The sequence below is a fragment of the Puma concolor genome, unplaced genomic scaffold (assembly GCF_028749965.1).
Source record: "Puma concolor isolate L17-30 unplaced genomic scaffold, mPumCon1.1.hap2 unalloc_scaffold_74, whole genome shotgun sequence".
NCBI lineage: Eukaryota > Metazoa > Chordata > Mammalia > Carnivora > Felidae > Puma > Puma concolor.
Window position 1 is genome coordinate 22,501 of NW_028240285.1, and position 19,728 is coordinate 42,228.

A 19,728-nucleotide genomic window follows, 5' to 3' on the forward strand; every position below is an offset into this window, starting at 1 on the left:
GCCACCAGGACCCGGGGCGGGGGAGAAAGGTCCACGGCAACGGAGTGACACAGGGCATTCCTGAGCATTCGCGGTCAGGGCCCACAACGGGGGCCGCCTGCCTTCCCCACGCGCGCGGTTGCTCGTGTCGCCGCCCGGAAGGAGCGCCGCGCCTCCGGGTGAGGCCCGAGAAAAACCGAGGCAAAACACCGGCAGCAACGCGCTGGGCAAGAAACCGACAAGTCCTCGCTCACAGGGGGTTTTGGCCAAGCGCCACAGCGCCGGCTCGGCCCGCCACGATCGCTCAAACTCGCCCCACCAAGTCAGTCCCCCGCACCCTCCGGGCAACAGCGGCCGTTGCGGGGCGGGGACGACAAGGCGCCCGCTCCCCGCAGTGGGGGGAACGGGTGTGCCTCCCTTCACCGATTTTCTGCCACCCGCCCACCTCGGGCATCTCCGCCAACGGCGGCGACCCAAAGGGGGGGTCCGCTGGGAACAGGGAACGGCGCCACCACTCGGCTTCAGGCACCTGAGACGACCTGGAGCGCTCCAGGGGCACCACGGAGGGCCAGGCGCCGCGCGCTCAGCACGCCCAGGCGGCGAGCAGCGTGGCATCGGGTGCGGCCCCCCCCCACCACGGGGAGGAGGCCACCCACCACAAACAGCCAGGAGAGGCCAGCGAGAGTGTCCGCTGCGTCAGCCGACCCCAGCCCCGCAGCGGCGGGAGGCCAGGGTCGGGCCGGAGTCCGCACCCCTCTGCACCCCCCCGCACCGCCCACAGGCGGGAAGGAGGAGCATGGGGCCCGCAGGCAGAACGAGAAGAGCGGTCCCACCCGCCAGGAGTGTCCGTCCCTCGTCTGACGCGGCTTAGGCCCGGCCCGGGAGAGCGCGAGATCACCACATCGATCGGTTACCGCCACACGAGGCAGTCCTGGGGCGAGGGGGGGCTGGGGAAACGCCCGGCGAGGACAGCGACCAGAGGAGGACCTGCTTCAGCCTCGCCAGCACCCCTCCCCCGCCTCTCCCAGGGAACAGGCAGCCGGACAACCCACCAGGGAAAAGGGGAACGCCTGACACGCGGCACGGAGCCTTGCGAGGGTGGGCTTGTCACGACCGCGGCCGGGTGCCCGCAGCGGGGAGCGCACGGGGTAGAAGACCCACGCCGCCTCCCCACGCCGCCCTCGGGTGCCAGAGACCGGAGGTGGCGCCACAGCCTGGACCACACCTGGATGCACGAGAGCCGGCGCGCAGGCCCAGGCAGACGGCTCGAGCAAGCAGGCAGGCAAGGGCGGAGTCGGGTCCGGCTCGGCGTCACCGCCAAGCCCGGAGCCACGCCAGCGACGACGAGGCCCAAGTCTCTCTTACAGGATGACAACCGCCACATCAGAACGTGTCAGCACCTACCTGGCAGCAAAAAGCACCCCTTTCAGGAGACAAAAATAACCACGTTGGCAGGCGGGGCCGAGCCACAGGTCACTGGGACCTTCTGGGACCCTGGCCCGGCCACGGGCCCCAAGCATCTTCCCATCACCGCCAAGCAACCACACCCCCCCGGAAGTCCCCGGGGGCCATCTGGTCGACCCCGGGACCGACCGACCGACCGACCGACCGACCGACCAGGGAATCGCGGGATTGGGGGGGGGGCGGGGGCTGGCCGGGTAAGGCCCTGCCCCGTTACACGTTCGCCCGTGCACGGGTCGTCTCCGGGTCGGGACTTAGAAAAATAAAACACTCCACGCTGTCGCCTGCGGAAGCCTCCCCGGCCCTCGCAAGACCGGCCCCATGCCAGTCCCCGACCGCCGGCTGGGACTGTTTTGGGGGGGGGGGTTTGAATTCCGCGGAGGCGCCCCCGACGGCCGGACCTCAACGGGGATCGCGGGCGCGCCGGCGTTGGCGCCCTATACGGGCCTCCCCTCGCGGCCCGGCCCGGCCCGGCCCGGTCCGGTCAGGCACGGTCCCCAACTCCGCAGCGGGCCTCGGAAAATCTGGGGAGAAAATCGGGTCCAACGACCGGGAGCCCCACGCGTGCCCCCGCCCGGGCCCATGGCGCCCTCCGCGGGCTTCCCCTCAAGGCTCAGGACGGTCCTCACCGGCCCGGCCCGGCCCGGCCTGGCCCAACCGCGACGCGGGAGGGAAGACAAAAGACGCCTGGCAGGGAAGGACCGACAAGCGACCGACGGGGCCACAGTCTCCGGGTGGCGGCCCCGGGCGGTCCCCGCGGTCCCCGCGGTCCCCGCGGTCCCCGCGGTCCCCGCGGTCCCCGCGGTCGGGGGTGGGGGGGGGAGGAAAGCACCAGCGGGTGCTGGTCGACCCGTCCGGGCAGCCCCCCACCCTGGCTCGCTCCCAGGGAGCGCCGCCGCTACCCCCCCCCCCCACATACCCGGAGGTTCAATCTCCGGCAAGTGCACCAGCCGCCGGCGCCCCGACGACAGCGCGACGGTCACGCCAACGTCGCCGGCCTTCTGGAACCCCGCCCCGGACACTGCGACCAAATCGCATCCCTTGCCGACGCCGACGTCGCCAAGGCTCCGGAGGGGAAACGCTATATAAAAGCGGCCGCCAGGTGGCGCCTGACAACCGACCGAAACGTCAGCGGGGACGGCTCGCGATCTCGGGGACGTGAGGGCGCACAGCCGGCGGCCCGGCCGCCCGATCTCGTCCCGGCCCACTCCGGATGCCGCCTCTCGGTCCCAGGCCGGCGGAGGGCGTCCGCCTCGGGAGCTCCCGGCCGGCCGGCCGGCACGGCGCGTCCCCGGCAGCCCAAGGGACACTCGAAAAATGCATCGGGGCGGCTGCCGCTGGAAAGGGGGGGCAGACCGGCCACTCGACTCCCCGGCCGGCCGAGGCGGACGTGCGCGGAAAATTCCCCGCACACACCGGGCGGGCCGCGGGCGCCCGTGAGGCACGGGCGGCCCAGAGCGGCCCAGGCGGCGCCCGCGCTCCCGGGAGGACTTAGACACATTTTGGCGGGCGGGGAGGGAGGGAGGGAGGGAGGGAGGGAGGGAGACGGACGGTCAAACCGAAACCACGCGAGAGAGTACTCCCAGAACAACAACGGACGGACGAGCCATTTTTTTTTTTTTAATTTTTTAACATTTATTTATTTTTGAGACCGAGAGAGACAGAGCATGAACGGGGGAGGGTCAGAGAGAGAGGGAGACACAGAATCCGAAACAGGCTCCAGGCTCTGAGCTGTCAGCACAGAGCCGGAGGCGGGGCTTGAACCCACGGACCGCGAGATCATGACCTGAGCCGAAGTCGGACGCTCAACCGACTGAGCCCCCCAGGCGCCCCCGGACGAGCCATTTTTATTCTATTGGGTCAAGCGGGGGAACGTCTCTCTCGGAAACATAACAAATCAAGCTGCGGGAGGGGGGGGGGGGACAGAAAGGGGGTGATGGATAAAGGAACGACCACGGATAAAGCTTAAGCAAAGTCCTTCGCCGCACGGGGCCACGACGAAGTCCAAAGACCACAAACAGCTACGGGGAACATGGGTGCAAGTGCACCGCGTGGCAAGCGACAAGAATATGGCTTTCACCATTACTGTCCTCAATAAGCACACTACTACGGCGGCGGCGGCGGCGGCGGCGGCGGCGGGGGGGGGGGGGGAGATGGAGAACGGAAGGAGTTAATAGCCACTCACTAAAAATGTCCCGGTTCCCAGAGGACCCTACAGTCCAAAGGGGGGGGGGGGCGGGCCCCCGCAGGGAGAAGGAAGGTGTCACCGAGACACACCCTATGCCTCCACCCTCTTAGGGTTTGCAGGTGACCCTGAGGGTGACCCTGACACGAGACAGGTTAACCGTACAAGGAGCTGACACATTGATTTCCTACAAGTTTCACGTGACAGGTAGAGCCCCTCCTGAGGTAAACCAAGACCCTGAGAAGCGGCCAGACCTAAACCCTTGTATATTGGGTTGAACAAGGAGAAGCGACGGCGGACGACTAACTGAACTACATGGGGAGGCTAAAGGATGATGAGGATTTTATTTTATTTTATTTTAAAAAAAAAATTTTTTTTCAACGTTTATTTATTTTGGGGACAGAGAGAGACAGAGCATGAACGGGGGAGGGGCAGAGAGAGAGGGAGACACAGAATCGGAAACAGGCTCCAGGCTCTGAGCCATCAGCCCAGAGCCTGACGCGGGGCTCGAACCCACGGACCGCGAGATCGTGACCTGGCTGAAGTCGGACGCTTAACCGACTGCGCCACCCAGGCACCCCAGGATGATGAGGATTTTAAAACCAACGAAACCAACCAACCAAGATCTGTTCTCCTCTAGAATTCTCTCCACTTCTCCTCCTGTCCTTGAGGATAAGAATGTCACTCCCCTGGTGGCATAGGAAAGACATCCTGGGGGGGGGGGGGGGGAGGACTTCCAGGGAGAAAAGGAGGAGAGTGCTCCGTGCACGCTTCTTGCACCTGCTGGGCAGGAGGGTAGGGGTGGGTGGTTTACTTTGCTTGCTTGCTTGCTTGCTTGCTTGCTGCTACTTTTTGAAAGCTTCTCTAACGTTTCCTTTACATCTAAGTCTTCCTTCCAGTTTGGCTTTGGACAGGAGGAAGGCAGGCCACATGTTTTTCTGACACGGCGGAGAACGAAGGGTAAGATGAGTGCGGGCCCGTGCGTATTCTTTTCCGTCAGTCATGTGCCGTGGTGAGTGGAGCATCAGCTCTTGCCGGATGGGTGTCTCATTCCTCCGTGAACCATCAGGCAAGATGTCGGGCAAACACACACAGGGAGACTAAAGGTAGGAAGAACGTAGAGAAGGTGGGCGACACGTGCCCGAGTCTCCAGAGCGACGATTTCATCCAGGGCACGGCAACGTCCAAGGCTTCCGGACACCACGTTTACGGACGCTTTGGTGCGTAGGTCACTTTGAATCCACAGTGCCACCCTCCGGTCCCGTTAGCACGTTGCCTCCGGCTCACGTGAGCGAGCGGTGGTGTCGTCGTCGTCGTCGTCGTCGTCGTCGTCGTCGTCGTGCAAAGAGACTGTGGGACTCGTCCGGGGATGGAACTGGGCCGGAGAGAGGGAGGGACACCGCAGCCCATCGTTGAGCTTCAGGTGTCTCTAAGAGACCGAGTCTCTAAAGTACACTGAGGCACAGGGCGACCCGCTCGCGCTCGCTCGGGGCCGGACGTCTCTTTGTTCTCTCGCGGGGTGGGTATCTGCGAGTGTTGTTTGTTTCCTTTCCGGACAAGGCGAAAGAACTCTGAAACAGGAAATATTGGCACAAGGGGTCTGTCTGGTGGGATGGGAGGGTGGCGGGTCAGTCCACGTACCGAGAACACGGGAGGATCGGATCGGGCGTCTGAACAACCAGGCGGAGAGAGGAGTTTAGCCTCCTCGGTCGTCACGGCAACCGGCACCTCCACAGAAACCACAGAAGGTGCCCAGGACGAACTGCGTCGCAGGAGCCAGCGTGGGCATTGCCCCACTACCCTCAGCCCTCAGCCCTCAGCCCAGGAGCAGGCAGCAACTGTCGTCCAGGTCCAGGCCGCGCCCCACTGCCCTCTTCTCAGCCAGAGCGGTGCCCGGGAGGGCGGCCCCGGAACAGATACCTCCTCTCCTCCACACACATCTCGCCAACCCCTTGACCGCTGTGCCCGAGATACACAACTCCGCTGGACCCAGAGCGTGATTTTTCCCGTGGACCGGGGGCCTGCTGGGCCACTTAGGGTGCTCGCACCAAGATGAATCGGGCTAGAGACAGGGACACCGCAGCCCACCGTTGAGCTGAAGGGGTCTCTAGGAGAGGGACCCTCTAACGTATCTCACGTACAGGGAGACCCGCTCGCTCGTGCCCGGATGTTTCTTTGTTCCTTTATTTCTTTTCGTGTCCTTTATTATTATTTTTGGTACCGTTAGTAAGTGGGATTGTTTTTTGGGTTGTTTTTTTTTCTTTTCTTTTCTTTTCTTTTCTTTTCTTTTCTTTTCTTTTCTTTTCTTTTCTTTTCTTTTCTAATTTGTCTTTCTGCGGTGTCATTATCGGCGTATACAGACGCAACAGATTTCGGGACATAGAGTTTGTATTTTTCCTGTGGACCAGGGGCCTACTTTGCCGCTTAGGATGCACGCGCCCCCACCCCCTGCCCACCCGCAGCCTTCAGTTCCCCAAACCACTAGAGGACTCGTGGGGGTGGGAGTGGGGGGTGGGGGTGGGGCAGGGGTGGGGGCGGGGATGGGAGTGGCAGTGGAAGGGAGGTTCAGGGCGATTCATTCTAATGGGCCTCATTCAACCCCTTCGTTCAAATGCAGAAAGCTTTCTGTTAAAGTCTGAGCCTGGGGCTTCTCTCCATTGAATGGCTTTCTTCAACTCCCCCAACCCTTAGGCTGCAGTTTCTGAACTACTGGGAGGAAAGGGAGGAAAGGGAGGAAAGGGGGGGGGAGGGAAAGAAAGAAGGGGGGGGAGAGAAGGGGGGGAGGGGAGAAGATGATGTCTGAAGAACTTGCCTTCTCTGGAGACAAGAGAGTCCCCTCCTTTTCCTAACCCAGGAAACCTCAATAAACCGTTTGAGAATCATGGATGTGGAGGATGATATCTTACTATAATGCCTTCCAGGGGTGGGGGTGCAGGTACGTGGAAGCGTAGGGAGTTGGCGAGCGAGCGAGCGAGCGAGCGAGCGGCATGGTGTGGCGTGGCGTGGCCTGCCGAGTCAGAGTTAGGGGGTGGCATGAAACACGTGATGGTGGTGTCTTAGGGTTCACAGGCCAAACACAGGCATGGAGCAATAAGGGATAGTGGGTGAGGGAGGCCTGACAGGGGACAATTGTGACCCCGGGTGATGGTCCCAGCGGGCACACTCCTGTAAAGCAACACTAACACTCTATTGATTAGCCATTGACCTTTCCTCCCTCTCCCACCTGCTTCCAAAGGGAAACGGAGTACAGTTTCATTCCACAGTCACTGGCTGTTTCACACGCAACCTTTGACGTGCCACTAAAAGGAGGAAGGAAGATGGACACACATGAAACAGCCCCACAGATGGCCTAGAGGGCGTGGGTGGGGCTCTCATCGGTCAATTTGGGAGTCTGAGTCAGGATCCTTGGGTTGTTTCAAAACATGGAATGGAAGGGGCTCCTGGCTGGCTCACTCAGAAGAGCATGCGACTCTTGGACTCTTGACCTCTGTCAGGGTTGTGACTTCAAGTCCCACATCGAGTGAAGAGAATGTGAAAAATGAATGAAGGAATGAAGGAATGGATGGACAAACTTTAAAAAAAAAAAAAAAAAAAGGTTGTGGGGCGCCTGGGGGGCTCGGTCGGATAAGTGTCCGACTTGGGCTCAGGTCATGATCTCACGGTCCGTGACTTTCAAGCCCCACGTCGGGCTCTGTGCTCACAGCTCAGAGCCTGGAGCCTGCTTCAGAATCTGTGTCTCCCTCTCTCTGACCCTCCCCCATTCATGCTCTTTCTCTATCTCAAAAATAAATAACTGGAGCCTGCTTCAAAATCTGTGTCTCCCTCTCTCTGACCCTCCCGCATTCATGCTCTTTCTGTATCTCAAAAATAAATAAAAGTTGGGGGGCGCCTGGGTGGCGCAGTCGGTTGGCGTCCGACTTCAGCCAGGTCACGATCTCGCGGTCCGTGAGTTTGAGCCCCGCGTCGGGCTCTGGGCTGATGGCTCAGAGCCTGGAGCCTGTTTCCGATTCTGTGTCTCCCTCTCTCTCTGCCCCTCCCCCGTTCATGCTCTGTCTCTCTCTGTCCCAAAAATAAATAAACGTTGAAAAAAAAAATTAAAAAAAAAAAAATAAATACATAAATAAATAAAAGTTGGAAAAAAAAAAACAAAACGTTTGCAACGTTTATGTCTTTAAAACAAAGGGAATGGGTGGCGTGCCTCGGTGGCTCAGTGGGTGAAGCATCCCACGCTTGATTTTGACTCACGTCATATCTCAGGGTTCGTGAGACCAAGCCCTGCGTTGGGTTCTTGCACAGACAGTGCAGAGCCTGCTTGGGGTTCCCTCCCTACCCCCCCCCCCTTAAACCAATAAGTAAGTAAACATTAAAAACATAAATCTTAAACATGAAAAGACACTTCTCTAAAGAAGACATCCGGATGGCCAACAGGCACATGAAAAGATGTTCAACGTCGCTCCTCATCAGGGAAATACAAATCAAAACCACACTCAGATATCACCTCATGCCAGTCAGAGTGGCCCAAATGAACAAATCAGGAGACTATAGATGCTGGAGAGGATGTGGAGAAACGGGAACCCTCTTGCACTGTTGGTGGGAATGCAAATTGGTGCAGCTGCTCTGGAAAGCAGTGTGGAGGTTCCTCACAAAATTAAAAATAGACCTACCCTATGACCCAGCAATAGCACTGCTAGGAATTTATCCAAGGGATACAGGAGTGCTGATGCATAGGGGCACTTGTACCCCAATGTTTATAGCAGCACTCTCAACAATAGCCAAATGATGGAAAGAGCCTAAATGTCCATCAACTGATGAATGGATAAAGAAATTGCGGTTTATATACACAATGGAATACTACGTGGCAATGAGAAAGAATGAAATATGGCCTTTTGTAGCAACGTGGATGGAACTGGAGAGTGTGATGCTAAGTGAAATAAGCCATACAGAGAAAGACAGATACCATATGGTTTCACTCTTATGTGGATCCTAAGAAACTTAACAGAAACCCATGGGGGAAGGGAAGGAAAAAAAAAAAAAAAAAAAAAAGAGGTTAGAGTGGGAGAGAGCCAAAGCATAAGAGACTGTTGAGAACTGAGAACAAACTGAGGGTTGATGGGGGGTGGGAGGGAGGGGAGGGTGGGTGATGGGTATTGAGGAGGGCACCTTTTGGGATGAGCACTGGGTGTTGTATGGAAACCAATTTGACAATAAATTTCATATATTAAAAAAAATTAAAAAATTAAAAAAAAAACACATAAATCTTAAAACACTACAACAAATGGAATGGAAAGAGAGAACGCAACGAGGAGGACGTGAATGTTGCACCTAATACCACTGAACTCTACGCTTATATATGGTGAAAAATCTCAGTTGTAGGTGATGTCTACTTCTAACCACAACTGAAAGGAAAACGACAAAACACCGGTCCTTGGCTCACAGTAAGGGAGTTCCTGGATTTGGTCCGAGAGGGCCTTCTCATCCGCCGTGTGGAAAACTATGGAATGGTTTCTTCCTCTCCAGGCCGATGACCATTGCCAACGACAGTAGGTGTAGGTGCTGTCCTACCTGTGAAGGAAAGGCAGGAAGAAGTGTAGCATTTAAAAGCATCTTTTAAACGCTGTCCACCTTTCCCAGTTTGTCCCCTCACTATGTCTTGTTTACCTTTTATAGCATTTACCCTATGTCGATGCAAAATGAATGAGCCTTTTGAAAAACAATTTTAAAGAGGAAGGAAAAGAGTTTCATTGGAGCCCAAGTTAGGAGGGCTGACGGGGATACGCAATCTTCACAAAGAAGTCAGTCATCTGGGGAAGGCCTCACATTGGGCATACATACAGCTTACCAAAAAAAAAAAAAAAAAAAAAAAAAAGGATAAACAGGGCACGGGGCCGGGGGGGGGGGGGGGGGGGGCGCAGATGTTAGGAATCATCATGAGGAGAAAGTGACAGACTTTATCTTCTGTTTTTAGTATGTGCAAGGCTGTATGACTTCAATCTTACAGCGACCAGGAAGGTTTTTGTATTGTTTTCTTTTGTTTCCCTCATCTTTATAAGCCACCTTTGGAAGCCCCCTTTTTTAGTTAGTTATGTTTAAAATATATATATAATTTTTTTTTTTTTTTTTAACAAACCAGACATACAATCTGTGCTCAGGACAGAAAAAGAGCTCATGCTTTGAGGTTTTCTGGAGTCCCTTTGACCTCGGTAAATATTACATGTATAGCTTCCCTGGGAGACCACCAACATAAAAAGTTTAGGATTTCCTTTATCATTTCCCCGTCTTGATCGATAATCTTTCCTCAGAAATCACGGATGATCAACTTGATGTTTTTATGTCCCTCAGTGCCAGGTGACTGTCTTGTCTGCCCTGGGTGTGTCCCTCCTTGCTGGGTATGAGAGTGTGTGTGTGTGTGTGTGTGTGTGTGTGTGTGTGTGTGTGTATGTGTGTGTGTAAACACACATATGTGTCTTTGAACCACCTAGGGTTCCTCGTTGGGGTGAACTTATTGTAACATAAATGGTGGGAAACTCAAAAGTGACGTATGTTCTCTGTAAGTTCCATTGACCAGCAGACATAGTTCATGTGCTTGGCTCAGATGGTCTGCCTTTGTATTTGGCAAAGCATTTTTAACAGAGAGACAGGGACAGCAACACACTTCCAACAAGGACAATTTGAAGGAGCCAGTGCAACATTGGAATAGACTTGAATTGACAAAAGAATGACATCCCAAGAATCCTTTACATACCTGTTGATAAAAGGGAAGGCACATCTGTGATTATTGATGAGGAAAGATGGAGCAACCACATTGAGGAAACATACCTGTCATGCATATCCCCAGGTTTGCTTAGGGGCGGAGACTTCACATGAGAACGAGGCAAAATGTAGTCCCTGATGTCAGGAGGTTACCTTAGGACACGGAGAAGGGGCTGTGGGTATGCCCCGAGAGCTGGTATAACCTGGATGGGGACTTAGGCTCTTTCTCTCAGGGCTGTGCTGGCTTATAGGCTGCAAGCATATTGGTGAACCTTGAGTCCAGGCCTCTTCAGAGACAGCTAGAGTTTGTTTGTGGGACCTGAAAAGACACAATAGCTGATTAGGGGCAAATAGTTCTCTGAAGAACAAGATTTAGGTTGTCTGCGAGAGCGAGCGAGCATCAGTCAGCCTCCTTAACCCTCCGTGGCACAGTTTCAATTGCCCACTCCCCACTCCCCGCCCCCCACACTCACCCCCAGCCTCTGGAGTTTGGATCATTTCCCAATGGTAAGGAATGGGGACGATGATGGGTGATGGCTCGGGCTAGGGCTATCCGTTTATCTCCCCCGGTGAGAACAGTTTCTGTAAATGTCACCTGTCACAGGCCTAGGTGCAGGGCTACACAGAAGTTGTGAAGGGAATCGAAGCAACATGGACTCAGAGGTGTAAAGTTTTCTTCCCCTTTATAAGTTTCCATTGTCAATCCCTCGTTCCACTTTTATGGAACAGGGGTGGAGGTCCACCTTCTGAAACTATTTCAAGCCGAATTAGGGTGCGGCAGGGGCTTTGGAAGGGAAGGATTTGACAGGGTGCAGGTCACAACTTTTGCTCCCTTGTGCTAATTGGGGGTGGGGGTGGGGGTGGGTATCAGAGATAGTTCCTATCTGAGATCTTGGATATTTTTCTGCATAGTTTGGTACTGCATCATATCCTGAGTTTTCTCCCCAAGTGTATTCTAAGAAATAGTAACAGTATAGTCAAACCCAATGTTATAACCACCTTGGGGGGGCGGGGGGCGCGGAGGGGAAGGTTGTGGTGGTCAAGGGCCTCTTACTGTACCCAAGTGAATTGCTGTCTGATTTTACTTTTATGTTTTTTTTAATCTTATTAAGTAACCTTTACACCCAACGTTGGGCTCGAACTTACAACCCCAAGATCGAGAGCTACGCGCTCTACCGACTGAGCCATCCAGGTGCCCCTGTTTATGTGGGCTTTTATTGCTGGGGCACCTGGGTGGCTCCGTGGGTTAAGCATCGGACTCTGGCTCCGGTCAGGATCTCGCCGTTCGTGATTTCGAGCCCCGCATCAGACTCTGTGCGGACAGCTCAGAGCCTGGAGCCAGCTACAGATTATGGGTCTCCCTCCCCCCACCCCCTCTCAAAAGTAAATATTAAGAAACTTATAAAAATACAAAGAAACTATGGGTTCTTATTTCTAAAGAGGAGCTAATACAGGTGCAGCAAGTGTTTGTGAACTAGCTTTGACTCTGCCTCGTTCAGCAAGCAATCAGGTAACTAATAAGAGGTATTTCTACAGACAGAAAAGAAAACCACGGGTTAATGGTTAGAACAACTTATAAACCCAGTGTCTAAGTCCCAAGTGTGGTCAGTGAGAAGGTGTCTAGATGCCAGGCTCGAAGCATCCTCAGCTGGAGTGGGAGCAGGCAGGGGGCAATCTGACCGATTTTTCTGGCATGTAGTTCCAATGTCTCATTTTGGGGGATCCTGAGTGGCTCAGTGGGTTCAGGTTCAGTATTCAAGTCTGGATCTCCACTCAGGTCTCAATCCCAGGGTCGTGAGCTCAAGGCCCCAGTTGGGCTCCACACTGGGCGTGGTGAAGCCTACTTTAAAAACAACAAAAACACAACAGCAGCAAATGTCTCGTTCTGAATGGCCCATAGAGCAACAGGCACACAGATTCTCTACAACTGTGGCAATTTCTCTGAAGTTTATCTCCAGTTGTTCAGCTTTCCTTTGCAGGGCTTCAGGGAAAAGGGCCATTTGAGTTCTTCAGGATGGTAAGATAAGAGGATGGGAGAGGATTGGAAGCCTGAGTTTGAAGAGTCATAGTCAGATATTGGAGGAAATCAGGATTCAGGATCCAGCCCAGTTTTAAAGGCAAACAACAAACGGTCGAAGAAAATTAATTAACCAGAACTAGAATTTAACATCCACAAAAGAGCTATTGAAATATAATCTTTTTCTATCGAGACCCCTCCATTCCTGTCAAAGATAGCCCAATGAAAACTAATTTGTTTGAAAAATAAGTCCAGTGTTAACAGGCATGGCTTCAGTATTGACATAAGCACAGCAAGAATAGCGATTGACCATATAGTCTTTTGTGTTTTTTCTCTCTTCTTTTCCGCCTGCCTGCCTGCCTTCTTTTTAATTTTTTTTTTTTATGGAGTTCTTTTTTTCCTCTTAAGTTAATTCCTTTATTTTGAGAGGTGGGGGGAAAGGGAGAGGGGGAGAGGGGGAAAGGGAGAGGGGGAGAGGGGGAGAGGGGGAGAGGGGGAGAGGGGGAGAGGGGGAGAGGGGGAGAGGGGGAGAGGGGGAGAGGGGGAGAGGGGAGCTCTGCACTGTCAGTGCAGAACCCAGCTCAGGGCTCAAATCCATGAACCATGACCGTAGCTGAAATCAGACGCTTAACTGACTGAGCCACCCAGGCCCCCCACACACCAGAATTCTTTACACTGCCAAATGTACGAATGTATCTCATCACTTTCAGAAATACGTTGTGGTGTTCGGTTTTGTTTCTTTTTTTCTTTTTCTGTGCAATTTATAACAAGTCATGAAACGGGCGCCTGGGTGGCTTTGTCAGTTAAGCATCCAACTTCGGCTCAGGTCATGATGCCAGGGTTCGGTTCGTGAGTTTGAGCCATGCGTTGGGCTGTCTGTGCTGTCAGCACAGAGCCCGCTTCGGATCCTCTGCCCCTCCCACTGACTCATTCTGAGTGTGTGTGTGTGTGTGTGTGTGTGTGTGTGTGTGTGTGTGTGTCTGTCTGTCTCTCTCTCTCTCTCTCTCTCTCTCTCCCCTAAAAATAAAGAAATAGGCTGGAAAACAAATCTTCAAGGAAAAAAAAAACAACAACAAACGATGAAACATGTTTACTAACAGACCCAAGTATCTGTACTGTTAAGGTTTTCCGAATAAAGCCAAAGACCACCCACACACACCCACACACCCACACACCCACACACACACAGCAAAACAAAAAACGAAAAAACAAAACAAAAAAAAACAAAAAGAAAACGCCGTAGGTTTAGTAATTCACAATTTAGTATTTTATCTTCTGTGGAAAAGACTCAGATGTCCGAAGAATTGAACCTAATTTACCACTTAACTTAGCAAAGCTTTGAAGTTCCAGGTCACGAAAGATTTGGGAAGCCATTTTAAAAGTTTACAAATAGGGACTCCTGGGCGGCTCAGTCAGTTAAGCGTCCGACTTCGGCTCAGGTCACAATCTCACAGTTCGTGAGTTCGAGCTCCGCGTGGGGCTCTGTGCTGACCTCTCAGAGCCTGGAGCCTGCTTCGGATTCTGTGTCTCCCTCTGTCTCTGCCCCTCCCTCGCTGACATTCATTCTCATTCTCATTCTCTCTCTCTCTCTCTCTCTCTCTCTCTCTCTCTCTCTCTCTCTCAAAAGTAAATGGTACAAGGAAAAAATTTAAAGGTTTACGAGTAAACATTTTTGTGTATTTAACCTATCTCCTGTCAACATTCACCCACGAACACTGTATGCGAGAGACAAAATCGACCATCGTTTGAAGTACTTTTTGCTGACAAACTGCAATGGGTACCCGTTAAGTCATAAATTGAAGTCACATGAAAGCTGATTAGGCCCCTGCCTCGGGCCTGAACCCTAGAGTGCGTGTCTGAGTGGAACAAGGAAGGGCGTAAGTGTTTGTAAAGTTTTTTTGATTTTGTTTTCGATACCTGTTGTAAAACGAGGGAGAAAACGGGTTATGTTGTTTGTAAAGGTCACAGAGCTGTATATTTTGAGGACCACAGTTACAGGGTCAGTATTGGGACGGAAGCAAGGCCATGACCGGAGCTGCCCACCCCAAAGCCTTGTCATGCAGAGAGCACCAAATTCAAGCCATTTTACAACCACCACCACAAAGAATAAAACCTAGCAATCGGCATTGTATTTGATATCGGCGGCTCCGAAAATCTGTCCATTTTAAGTAAGCAATCAACCTTCCATGGCCTTTAGTATCCAAGACGTCACACCCGTGTCCGCTAAAAAGTCAAACGATCTGTTTCCCCACCATCAGGCTCACACGGGAGGCCCCACCACCGGGGATGGCCTAGGAGATCACTGGAGCCACACCAACTGATGCAGAAACAGGGGGAGGGGGAGGCGGAGGCGGAGGCGGCCAGGGAGCCGCGGGCCAGGCCCCAGGCAGATTTAAAGTTTTGGACTCACCTTTTTGTGTGTCTTTTATCTTTTTCTTTTGCGCCTCCAACTCCGCGTCCGCGTCCACCTCCTACTTCTTCTTCCATCTCTGTCTCCTGTCTTTCCGTCCTGCAAAAGTGGCTTTGTCTCTGGTTGCTTTTCAGCCCCCTGTGGAAGAGGTGAAGGAGGAGCAGGCCGTGGGGTGGGCACCCATCTTGGCGCTTGTGCTCGGGGAGGAGGAGGGGTGGGTTTAGGATCACTGGCATCTGTGTGCCTTCCTCCTCTTCCTCATTCTTCTGACTATTGGGAAAGGGGGTGTGGGTGTGGGTGTAGCGGGGAGGGCAGGTGTGTTCAATTTTTATCTCTCCTCTCTCTGGGCCATCCATTGTGTCCCTTCCCGTGAGGCAACTTTCTTATGGAGTAACATAAAACTCTGAATGTAGAGAATTTCACACACACACACACCCACACCCACCCACCCCGTTCACGTGAATGTGAAACACATTTGGGTTTGTTCTGATCCTCCCGAGTGTTAGAATGCCCAATGTTTACAAGAGCTTGCCTTGAAACACAGTAACGGAGCTTCTTTACAAATTGGTGTTAGCAATAGCATCCAGAGGTAGAGAAAACATCTCACATGGATAACACCTGTGGCCATAGATCCACAAACAAGATGCAAACCAATATCAGCCTTTGTTTCACTCCTACTTGTGGAGAGGACACGAAAGACCCAATGGTCAAATCTCCCCCTTTTGTAAAAACAAATGCAATCGCACGAGAGCATTACCGCGGATGGATCCCATCGCGCAGGTGTTTTCCATTTCCAATGAGAACACAGCCAATTTGGCGCAAAGAAGCCAAAAAAAAAAAAGCTGCAGCAACCCACAAACCAAATGTGGCCCGGGATATCTCCGTGAGCGTCCGTTCCTCCCCAAAAGTCGGGGCTTCGCTGATGGAACCAAAGGGCTTGCTAGTTTCTGGCCGCGTCGTCTCACGGCCAGCTTTCTCTAAGGGAGCACACAAGAAAACTCATTCAGACACCTCCAAAGAACCCCATCTGGGCCATCAGGGACTCAGGTGACCCTTCCACGTTCCCACGTAAGTAAGCACTTGCAAGTATAGGCTCCATATGTCCTATACGTGTAGCCTGCCCAAGTTTCCTTTTGGGGATGGGTGGTTGCTTTCTCCACACTTAGAGCAAGGTTATTAAATGGTGGCGGTCACGGTGGTGTTTTTTTTTTCCTCTTCCGTAAAGAGTTACAAGGCGGCCATTTCGCGGGAGCGAAGCAGTAGCTGGGCTGCTCCTGGATCCCTCGCTGCTTCGGGTTCCCTGTCAGGCTTCCTAGCAGCGGCCTAGCGGAGAAATAAGAGCAGGTGTCTGAATGTACTCGGGTGACCAAAGATGAGAATGACGAGCCCATCGAAATGCCATCGGAAGGGGCGCCTGGGTGGCGCAGTCGGTTAAGCGTCCGACTTCAGCCAGGTCACGATCTCGCGGTCCGTGAGTTCGAGCCCCGCGTCGGGCTCTGGGCTGATGGCTCAGAGCCTGGAGCCTGTTTCCGATTCTGTGTCTCCCTCTCTCTCTGCCCCTCCCCTGTTCATGCTCTGTGTCTCTCTGTCCCAAAAATAAATAAACGTTGAAAAAAAAAATTAAAAAAAAAATTATATATATATAAAAAAGAAATGCCATCGGAAGACGATGGGACAGTGCTGCTGTCCACAGTGACAGCCCAGTTTGTCGGCAGCACGTGGACTGCACTACCGGAATCCAGCGTCTCAGTGTATGAGAGGTGTCCGGCTGGTCAAAGACATTCTGCACATCCCTGATGCTGGCTGGGGAAATCCGGTAGCGGATAGTCGTCAACTTATCCCAAAGATAGCCACAGAAAAAGGGACGAGACAGATACCTGCTTCTTCAGCAGTGAAAGTGAAGAGAGCCATCCAGAAAACGTCCGATTTAAGAGTGTTGGGTCTCCCGTGGAAAACAACCGAACAGGATCTGAAAGAATATTTTGGTAGCTTTGGAGAGGTTCTTCTGGTTCAGGACAGGAAAGATATTCACACTAGTCCTTCAAAGGGCTTTGGCCGTGTTCGTTTTACGTAATAGGAAACCGAGGTGAAAGCCATGCGATCGATCGAGGAACGATGGTGTGACTGCAAACTTCCTGAATCTCATCGAAGCCCAGATGAGCTTTTGAGAAGCAGGAAGGCGTTTGTCGGGTGCCTTACAGAGGGACGTGACTGCCTATAAGCTGCAGCAGTTCTTTTGCCAGGACTGAGAAGCGGTAGACAGCTTCATTCCCAAACGGTTCCCGGACTTTCCCTTTGTTACGTTTGCAGATGATCAGGTAGCCCTCGCCCTCGCCCTCGCCCTCTCTGATATTATTATTGAATTTATTTTTTCAATGTACCCCCAAGGTAGTTAGCCTATAGGGCAACAGTGGTTTGAGGAGGAGAGTCCTTCATACCCCTCACCCTTTCAGCCCCCGCCCCGGCACAACCCCCTCCAGGAACCCTCTGTTTGTTCCCCTTAGGGAAGAGCCTCTTACGTTTTTGTCCCCCTTCCTGTTTGTATGTTATTTTTCCTTCCCTTCTTCCCTTCCCTTCCCGAGTTCCTCTGTTTGGGAAGTGAAGGTCCTCACACGGGTGAGGTCCTGTGATACATGTGTTTCTCTGAGGGACAAATGTCACTTTGCATGACACCCTCCAGTTCCATCCAGGTACTTGCAAATGGCAAGACTTCATTCCCTCTGGTGGCCGCGCACTGCTCTGTTGTTACATGGATACCGCCTCTTCTGTATCCATTCATCCGTCGATGGACATTTGGCCCCTTCCCATACTTTGCCTACCGTGGATAGTGCTGCTATGCACCCTGAGGTGCGTGTGCCCCTTGGAAACAGCAGACCTGTATCCTTTGGCTAAGTACTTCGTCGTGAAAGTGCTGGGTCGTAGGGTACTTCTATGTGTCATGTGTTGAGGAACCTCCTCGGGTCCCTGGTTCTGGAAAGAACTCCGATAGTGGTTCTAAATCAGGTGCGGCCATCGGTTGGGGACCCGCATCAAATGCGGAGTCAGGCAGCGGTTTTCCTGGAGGCTTTGGCTCAAGCACAGATTCTAAATCTTCCAGCTGGGGAATTTAGACAGTGGGGTAGGTATAGACTGGTAGGAATTCAAATTTTTCTAAACACATGGTAAGTGTATTTCTTTTTTCTTCTCTTCTCTTCTCTTCTCTTCTCTCTTTCTTTCCTTTCTTTTTTTTTTTAAACATTTATTTATTTTTGAGAGACCGAGAGAGACAGAGTGGGAAGGGGAAGGAGCAGAGAGAGAGGGAGACACAGAATCCGAAGCAGGCTCCAGGCTGTCCGCACAGAGCCCGGTGCAGGGCTCGAACCCACAAAACGTAAGATCATGACCTGAGCCACAGTCACACACTTAACTGACGGAGCCAACCAAGCACCCCACACATGGTTAAGTGTATTATAAAACCCATCCGTACTGAGAGTTTTCAGAATCAGTACGTTCAGCGTGGAGTATATTCACCACTATTTTTGACATTTTTCTTTAGAAAGAGAGGCAAAGCTAAAGGAATTTTAGAAGTTTTGTTACATCAAGGGTCGAAATATCAGGTGTTTGAAAGCGAACCAACTGCCTGATTGGTTCTCGTTCTCTCTCTCTCTCTCTCTCTCTCTCTCTCTCTCTCTCACACACACACACACACACACACACACACACACACACACACACACACACAGGCTACAATGGACATCAAAGGATTTCTCCTGTAATATTGTATCCCTGGACTCGTCAAGTGAATTCTTTGTGCGTGTTCACTATGGAAACCATTCATTATAGGTACACTCTTTTTTCCTTGTTTTAATTGGAACCCCACCACATTAATTCCCCACCCCCAGGAAAACCTCCTTTTTGGAGATCTGGTGTCACAGTGTTTGGTCTTTTTGCTTTCGTTTGTAGTTTGTGACACTTGTACCCCTTCCTATGCAGAAGTACAGTATGAAGCCTTCATTGAATCTGTGCCGTTGATCTCATTTCAAATGTTTACGGGAGAAGCACTTCATTGAAAGCAGTGCTGTAAATATTCTGCCATAGGAAGGAATATTTCCGTCTACGTGCTTTCTCACTCTTGAATTCGTCTTCACACCATACAGGCTGTGACTTTGACCTTGGGTGTCCCATTTATATCCACTACTCTTTATTTCGCGGAGTCGTATCCATGCTATGAATGCAAGGGTGTGCTATGCAACCAGAAGGCTGTTTGAACTTCTGAAACCTTGTGTTTTCTGATCCTCGTGTTCGAACGACAGTGGTGCCAAAGTACGAAAGGCTAGTGTGAGTGAGAAAAGGAGAGAGTGCGTGCAGAGACTCAGTGGCGGTGGCACACGATGGATAGATTTTTTTTAACCTGGCAAGATGCATCTCTCAGTCCCTTGGCCTCGGTGCAAGAGCGTGCCGAGAGCAACGATAGCAAATGACGTGCGAATGTTTTCTGCATCCAAAGGACATCCACACCCATTGGAAGACGTTGGAAGACGTAAAGAGAGTTTTGTTCTCAGAGAACCCCATTAGTTGGATGTGTGAGGTACTTGTATTTCCCCTGCCCTTCCGTCAGCTGCTGTGAACGCCGTATGGTGTGTGTTCTGTTCTGTTCCCGATCTGTTAAGTGTGGTCCCGTGAACACGGACTGAGCTTGTGGTGTGCTTCACGGGAGTACTCGGAAGCAGAGCTCATCAGTGAGCTCGGGGGGTCACCACGAAGGGTGGAAGTTCTAATGTCTGTCAGGTAGCCATAAGAATGTGGTCTAATGCAGTTCTGTGTCCCGTGCTTGGATGGTCTTTATAAGAGTTGTCAGTGTTGGGAATTCTTAAATAGAATGGATGGAGGAGGAGGAGGAGGAGGAGGAGGAGGAGGAGGAGGAGGAGGAGTTGTTGTTGTTGTTGT

At 52.6% G+C, this 19,728-nt stretch overlaps 1 pseudogene; it reads left to right on the plus strand.

Moving 5' to 3' along the window:
• The first annotated feature begins 16,455 nt into the window (after positions 1-16,455).
• On the plus strand, positions 16,456-18,056 carry LOC147571005 (TAR DNA-binding protein 43 pseudogene; annotated as a pseudogene).
• The last annotated feature ends 1,672 nt before the right edge of the window (positions 18,057-19,728 follow it).